Source organism: Setaria italica, chromosome VIII (genome assembly GCF_000263155.2).
Source record: "Setaria italica strain Yugu1 chromosome VIII, Setaria_italica_v2.0, whole genome shotgun sequence".
Taxonomy (NCBI): Eukaryota; Viridiplantae; Streptophyta; class Magnoliopsida; order Poales; family Poaceae; genus Setaria; species Setaria italica.
In genome coordinates, this window is record NC_028457.1 from 5960787 (window position 1) to 5969428 (window position 8642).

Sequence of the window (8642 nt, forward strand, 5' to 3'; positions counted from 1 at the left end):
CCAAATATGAGCTTACAATGTTCTCTAGTTTATGAGTGGCATTCAAGAGCTCTTCTATTCAAACCATGCCTAGATAAGAATCCACCCATTTTCTACTATGTTATGATAGATCTTCTCTTTTCTATATGAACAGAGCCAGTGGCATATTAAGGAAAGAAAGGAACATGGGAATTGGTGATAAGTCAAAGAAAAATGTCTAGGGAAAGAACAATCATCACCTGTCAGACATATGTTTCACAACACAGGACAGCACAAAAATATGGAGTACTTTCTATAGTATGAGCAATGTAAGAACACAGATGAAAATGAGATAGAGCTGATCAAAGAACATGAAAGTCGAAACATTTGCGAGTCCTGCAAGCGTGGCAAAACAATGCTGTAATGCATGGGCGCTATCACTACTGACAACTCAACATGATCGTGTCAAACTAAGAGTCGCACCATGTGAGGAAAAAAGAAGTTGGTGTTCTAACACGATCAGCTTATTCTATTTTTTGTTTTGAGCCGATTAGGACGACTCCTACCTACATCACCTACTCTGCAGCGCACTGCAGCATCCCCCATAGTAAGCTTACAACATAATCTCAACGTAAGCTTATGACCAGCTGTATCCTGCACAAGAAAAGAAGTAATTAGTACAGATCGGTATTGATGGAAAAGGGGTGAAAAAATTGATACTATGACATCATTTAGAAAAAAATATTATACCTATGGTTGATGCGTTGTTCGGTAAGATGTGAAAGGTTAATTATGGCTGGGCCTGATACCCTTGTCTAGGAGGTTGATATCCTCTAAGAATCATGGCAAATACAGTGAACCCCACAAACAGACCAAGGAAGAAAAAAATGTAAGAAGCATTTGCACTTCCTACCTAGCTAAATGAAACATAGCAGAAAGTGCATTCGCCAATGAGCTTGAACAACTACAAAGACACTGCCCCGCAGCTTCAATGAACTTAAGAATCCCCTGCACTCATAATCCACACAAAATTATTATACATCTATCATGTCAAGTTAGTATATAATAAATATAATCACAGTTACTAACCTCAGAAACCACATTATCAAGTAGAAAAGGTGATAAAGAAAGAAGCAGACAACAAAGAATGGCAGATTCATCACCCATAGGATTGACTTCAAAAAAATATGGAGGAGCTAAAATGTTGTGTATCATATCAGTACAAATTTTCAATAATGTAGCTATATGCAGTTACTCTATTTAAATAATATAATGCAAGAAAACTTTAACCAGAGGATCTTGCGCGGTGAAACCCCAATAAAATGTGGTAACAGCAAATGCCCCCAAGAAGGAGTAGAAACATTCCTCAGTATTAGAGTAATATTCAGTGAAGCCACATGAAATGTGCCTAATATGAAAATAAAGGCATGTCAGCCTCCCAGTCCAGCCATCTCAACCGCTAGTAGTGAAGAGCTTGGGAATGTAGAAGCACATAGTCCCAGCAACATCAAGACAAGAGCAAATGCACCATAGATGAAGCTGTTGTGCACCCAGTGAGCCAAACTGTAATGGACCTAGTCAGCAAGGTTCTCTGCAGAAAGAAGTTTCTTCTTGAGATGGGAAAGGACACCAGTTGCAGTTCCCCGGAACATGGTACCCAATCCAGCAAGAATAATTTTTTGGTATCCTAAGAACCGGTTTGCCTCCAATGTTGCATGCTGCAATTTATTCAAATAAACATTCATTCTTGACCATCCTTGGGGATGCACTATTGTCCATCTTCCCTTTGTCCTTTTGCCTCTTTGAAGAGAGGACCTTCTTGGAGCTATGCTTGGTTCCTATCGGCTGCTGCGTCTAGGGCTTTCCCTTCAGGATCTCTTTAGAGATTGTAGCTTTGTTCATCTGGTAGAAGTCTTCTCCAATGCTCACCATCACCTTGCTGGGTAGGGTTGGTGGGGTAGCAGCTCAGGCCAGGCAGTTACGGCTGTGACAACTCTTGTATTTGAACCCGTCATTGCGGCTTCTGATCCTCGGACTTCTCCTGGCTTGTATCTCAACCTGGGGCATGATGATCTTGTTCTTTTTCTGTGGATGAGACAAATCATCAGATGATTCATGGACAGAGTCATTATCATGTGCTTCATTTGATATGCAGAGTGGCTTTGCATTGTTTGGGCAGCTGGCTGGGATTGCAAAGGGAATAGAAGTACAGCTTTTGGCACAAGAGAGTAGGAGCTCCCAGGCTTGTGACGAAAGGAAGGATTTGGCCTACTAAAAGTGATTAGGTGAAAGCAACATTATAGTAAAAAAGGGGCCCAATCATTAGGTATGGTGATAACCTATTCTGGGAAGCCCACAGGGGAGAAGAAGCGAGCCCAGAGCTTGTGTAAATCCGGGCTTGATTTATGAGCTTCCTTCGCACTGCTAATCATATCAGCCCATCCTGGATCTACATTGGTGCTAGAACCTCTGTTAGTTAAGACCATGTTGACATTAATGTTAAGGTTAAAAGATGCTCCTGGTTCACCACCATGCTGCTGCTGTATGGGGAGGAGAAATTCTGGCAGGTAGTTGTCATCTACTTCCATGTGCCCTTGTTCCTGAATTGCCCCCAGGCCATGTTCCCCTTCTACGATGGGCACAACATCCAGATTCTGGTGCCCCACCTCGAAGGTCCTATTTTGGTCATTTGGTAGGTTGATGTTCAAACCTGCCTCAGATGGGTGCCCATTATGTTGTGGAATGGCGGGAAGAGCCAGAACCACCTCCTGCCGTTACTAGTTTTCCTGAAGATCTTCTTCTTGTTGTGCTTGTGCTGCCTGCATTGGGACCTCTTGCTCAACACTTTGTTCAGAGCCATGTCCATGGTTACCACTGCTGACCCCTGGACTTGTAACTGAAGGTAGAGGTATGGACAGGCTAAGCTGTAAGTCCAGTTCCTCCTGCTGCTCTTCCTGCTGTTGTTCCCCTATGCTGCCTGATTCTGCAAATCCTCCAGGACCTTGTCTGGCTGATCCACCTCCATCAGGTTATCAATAAGATCTGGAAGAGCCTCTTGCTACTGTTGTTGGTGTTGGTTGTCAAGGAATTGACCTTGCTGCTCCTGATCTTCCTCATGATGATGCTAATGCTGGTTGGGGTTGGGTCCAAGCCCTGGAAAGATGAAGTTATCATCGAACCCTAGGGGGGATATCCTCATCTTGCAGAAGCCCCCCTAGCAAAGTTTGTTGAATGATTTCACATTGGACTGTGGTAGAAACACCCTCAAAGTCATTTCCCTCCAACAGAATGATATAATGAGGCACATCCTCTAGATCTGTAACCCTTGCCTTGACTATTACCCTTGCCATTACATTGTCCTTCTGCTAGCAAATCAGTCTTCCAAAAGATTTGATGGTGTCCCTGATGTCCTTCATATTTCGGGTGTCAATTGGGTAGCCGATTAGCATGAGCTAGCATTCCTTGTTGAACAAGACACGCCAAATGTTGGGCCCTCTATTGTGGTTGACAAAAGAGAAGCTAAGACCATGGTGTTGGTGTGGGCTGTGCTGGACAAAAGCGTCTTTGTCAATCACTCTGTTGAGTCGCACAAAAGCTTGGGCCCTATGGAAGGGGCATCTCTGGATTTCTTGGATTCAGAGTTCATATTCATCCTCAATCAAACCTACGATAGCCACCTGAACTTCAGCAAATGGAATCTCACCGGGAGGGAAGTTGGAGATGGTAAAGATCGCAAGGTCTTCATTTGCTGGCGCAGTTCTTGGATTCACCACCTGAGTGAACATGGGCCTCCCTTGGACAAGCACTCTTGCGAACCCCGGGAACATCAAAGGTGGTTGATCAACATTTAGGAAGGCCATTCTCCCTAGCTGGGATGCTTCCTCGCTAAGTTTGCCAATGGCGGAACTGGGGTTTTCTTGGGCTGAGTGAGTGGCAGAGTGGAGTGAGGGGAAGACGAAGAAGCCGAGGAGGGGGTGTCTCTTCGTATACTCAGAACTGCCAGACCCAAGGCTTGAAGGGAAGGGAAAACCGGTGGGCTTTGGGGAGCCGGCCCAACAGGCGTCTGTTTAGGAGCCCTGAACCAATTCAGCCCAGCATCCCTTGGCCAGCATCAGTTGCGAGATTTGATGAGAAATTACTGGTGGGCATCGTAGTAAATGCCTCAGTAAACTTGCGTAGACTCAACCGAGAAGGGCAAGCTTTGAAGGGTGACCATCTGTTTACAGTGCCGGCATCTAGGACGACTTGGGCATGCGTGGGGTGGGTGGTTGGCAGTTGAGTGATGCCCACAGTAGATGCAAAGGTCAGTTTGAACAGTACCGAGCCTCACAAAAGGGGATCCAAAAGATCTTGGGTCAGGATCGGTGTGCCAACCAGTTGTAGCCCATTGGCGAGATTCAAACCGAGAATTAAATGGTCGAGGGGCTTGCAATCTTTGGAACACCGATTTCTTGGGTAGGGGGAGCCTTGAGGAACCAGAAGTGTTGATCCTGCTAAGCTTTTGATGATGCAGAAGAGAGTTGGTCCGATTAGAGGAACGGAGTCCTTTGTTTATCGGACCCTAGAGGTATGCTATTAGCACCCGTCAGAGGGACAGGATTGGATTTAACTACTTCAGCAAAGGAGCTTTTGCTTCTGAAGGAGCCAATGTTCTCCCGAAATTGGGAAGCCCTATTACCCAGAGGAGTTTGATTAGCCCCAGAAAGGATATGAAGAGAGTTGCCATATACCTGTTGAGAATCTTTGGTCTTCTTAGAACGCACCACTTGCCAGGTGAAAGAAGGTCCAGAATCTCTCTTGGCAAAAATCAGAGCCTTTGAGAACCCAATCTCATTAAACAAGAAGAAAGAGAGCTTGAATAGGTCACAAACCACCAGACCTTGATTAACAACAAGAAATCCCACTTCCCTGGATTGGACTGAGAATTTGAAAACCTGGTCTTCTAGTTGCTTAGTAAAGAAGGAAGGGCTTTTACCCCCCAGAACAGAGTGCAAGCAAGTGTTGACCGACTCATCGGTAAGTCTGAATCTATTGCTGCTGAAAGATACCAGCAGGTGAAATCCCTGTCCTGCTGGCTTCCCTTCAAGGTTTACCTGAGTGTCCAGTTAGGCCAGCACTTTCTGACTGAAAGATGAGCCCAGACGGTAGTTGAACTTAGAGAAATCCATGTGGGGAAGATGCACCTGACCCAAGGAGGAAGAAGACGACCGGCAAAATAGCAAAAGGGTGGAGGGATTCCTTCCAAAAGGTGAGGGGCAAGTGGAAAGGTTCACCTGAGATGGGGATCACAGTGGAGGAGGGAGAACTAAGGACCTTTCTCCAAGACAGCCTTTTCTCCACCACCAGAGAACATCTTCGAGGATCTTGACTTGACAAGGGAAGACCCGAGAGGGCCAAATCAATGAGGGGCGTGTGGGTGGCCAGCGGGACAAGAGTGGCCGTTGTCGGGAGGCAGTGGACTCCGAGACTGGAGTGGTCACCGGCAACACGGAGTTGCCTCGTTTCACTTGTGAATTCGACTTCCTAAGGTGCTTGGCGTTTGTATGCAAAGATGGTGGTATGTAAGGTTGTTGCGTGGTGGTTCTTCCTCGATGCTTCCTCGGCTTTCGTCCCTTGGAGCTCGGCCCATTGTGCCTTCTCTGTCCTTATCTTTTTGTATCCGGTGTGGTGGGTTTGTGCTGCGTTTTGTAATTCCTTGCGGCTCCCTTTCTTTTTTCTATCCAATTATGTATTCTGATCAATGAGGATGTATGCCTGATCTTGTAATCCCACTTTGAAGAACTGAAAATTGTTCGGTGAGCTTTATTAACCCCGTTGATTCTTAAAAAAATATATTTGAACCGAGGTTTGGTTTTGTTAAATTTTACTCTTACAAATGCAACAAAAACGGCGTTCAAAGAACAGGCTGTGAACAGTGGTGGAAAAACACAAACTACCTTCACCACCAACCGGACGGCCGTCGCAGATGACGGGTGGGGCCATGGGCGCATAGCGTCGCGGCGACACAAGAGCGGACGAGCAGTACTGCCGCTTGCAAGTGGGACCGACTGCCTTTGGCAGCTCCGGGCCACGTCCCCACGTTCAGGTGTTCAACGCGGCCTCCAGGGGCACGCGGCCAGTAAGCCATGTCAGCAACAGGGTCCCACCCGACCCGAGCCCGCGGAAGAAACGCGCGCGCGTACGCCCGCGCTCTCTCGCGCTCGGCGCACCTAACGCCATCGCCATCACGCGGCTCCGAGGTCCTATATAAGCAGCGCGCCATGGCGTTCCATGCACTGGCATGCGACATCGCCGCATTGGCATACTCGGAGAGCAGGAAGAAACACACACACCTGATCCAGGCTCGCTTCTCCACCGCGCCTTGTCTCACAGAGCACCACCGCTCCGATCGACCCTGATCAATGGCCGCCGCCGTGACCTCCTTGCCCAAGCCATCATCCCCGCCGCAGCCGCAGGCGGCGTCGTCGCCCGCCGAGGAACCCAGCTGGCGTCGTGGGCCGGTCCCGCCGCACGTGAAGGCGGCCGCAGGGTCCCTGGGCGGCGTGGTGGAGGTGTGCTGCCTGCAGCCGACGGACGTCGTGAAGACGCGTCTGCAGCTGGACCGCGCCGGCGCGGCGTACCGCGGCAAGGCGCACTGCGGCGCCACGGTGGCGCCGCCGCGCTCTGGAAGGGGCTCACTCCCTTCACCGCGCACCTGACGCTCCGCCAGGGCACATAGCCAGGGCTCCGCCAGCAACGCGTCGCTGCAGTCCCGGCTCCTTGACCCCGCTACGGGCGCGCTCTCCGCGGCGGCGCTCCTCGAGGTCGTCAAGATCCGGCTCCAGCAGCAGCGCGAAGGCGGCAGCGGCCACGGCCAGTCGCCGCCGAGGTACAGGGGCGCCGTCCACTGCGCGGCCACCGTCGTGTGCGAGGAAGGCCTCCACGGGCTGTGGGCCGGAGCGGCGCCGACCGTCCTCCGCAACGGCACCAACCAGGTCGCCATGTTCGCGTGCAAGAGCAAGCTCGACGCCGCGCTCTGGGGCAAGCGCGACGGGGACGGGAAGGAGCTCCACTTCACCCGGTCCATGGCCTCGGGGTTTCTCGCCACGGCCGTCGGCCCGGTCCTCACGTGGCCCTTCAACGTCGTCAAGAGCCGGCTCATGGCGCAGGGCGGCGGCGGCGGCGTGAGGTACAGGGGCATGGCGCACGCGCTGCGGACGATCTACACCGAGGAAGGGATCCGGGCCCTGTGGAAGGGGCTGCTGCCCAGGCTCGTGAGGATCCCAACCGGCGGCGCGCTGGCGTGGGCGGTGACGGATCAGTGTCGCATCTCCGGCCGGCGGCGCATCTCCGATCCGCTCGTGTCGCCGTGGAAATGGTCAGTATGAAAGTGTCGTCGGAAGTGCGTAGCAACTGTTCGTTCCAGTGGCGTGGTATTTGTTTGATTGTTTGGTATCGTTATGATGCATGAGTTTAGTGTTCATTTGTAGGACAATGAACTCGTGTTTTACTACTGTTTCATGGTTTTTGGATTGAACTATTGATAATGATATTATTGGTACTTGGTAGTATATTTGTGCCATGAGAATTCCGGCTGCCGGTGCTGCGGTCTTCCAAGCGGCGAAGCCCAATAAGGGCCCGTGGTGCCTAGGAACCCCTTCCAGCCGAACTACCCAAGAAAGACAAGCAAATTTCGGCCCTATAGGGCACCCCCATGGTCCAAAATTCGGCCCTATAGGGCACCCCCACCAGCCCAAATGCCTAAGAAAGCTCACTTCCTGATGAAGCTGTGCACCCCCCACACATTTGGTCTAGCTTCGCCATCCAAGTCCCGAAGTTCGCACTCCCACCGGCCCTGCGTCCCATCCGCCCTCCTTGTGAATGGCTCCATCCGCCCTCCCCCGCCGTGCCCTGGCCACTTCGCCGCCGTGCGCTGATGGGCGCCAACCGCCAAGTCCTGCCAGCATCGGAATTTTTTTTTTGCTGGAGGTCCCGACGTACTTCCCTCGGGTTAATCTAGAATTGAGCGTGCAGTGGTCTGAATTTTGATGACCCGTGTCATGCAAGATCAGGCCCTATTATTGCTCTTCAAAGAAAATATCAATGTTTTGCAGAGTTAAAAATGAAGCCTGCTTTCTCCAAGATCCTTGCCACGCATGTCTTCTGGTGGTGTCCTGGCGATGTGACTTGCAGCGGTGGAGGTGCCGATTTGCCATGCAGCAATCTGACGCCATGAACACTACTACCAGAGAGACCATCATTGGTATCCATTCATTCGTGCCGGCGATAAATGAGCCGGCATTTGTACGGGTGTATAATAATCCACCATACGTGCCGGCTCTAAATAAAACTGGCACGACACACCGGCTCGAAATTGAGCCGGCACGAATAACATATCATTCGCACCGGCTCTAATTTGAGCCGGTATGAATAACACATCATTCACACCGGCTCTATTTTAGAGCCGTAGTTGTTAGGATTATTCGCACCGGTTCATCGTACAAACTCGAAAATTCAAAAATTTATAACTTTTACATATGAATTTTGATGAAGATAAAATTTATATAAAAATTGTATGTTTGTTAAAATCTAAAACTTTATAGTTTAAAGTATTTTCATTTGAAGTCATTTAGATGTTCAAAGTTGTAATGTTAGCATGTCTTTTTTGTCCTTGTAATTACAAGTTCATGTTTTACTTGGAAAGT

At 49.6% G+C, this 8642-nt stretch overlaps 1 pseudogene; it reads left to right on the forward strand.

The window, feature by feature from the left end:
• The first annotated feature begins 6359 nt into the window (after positions 1–6359).
• LOC101766056 lies at positions 6360–7325 on the forward strand (annotated as a pseudogene).
• Positions 7326–8642: the final 1317 nt, after the last annotated feature.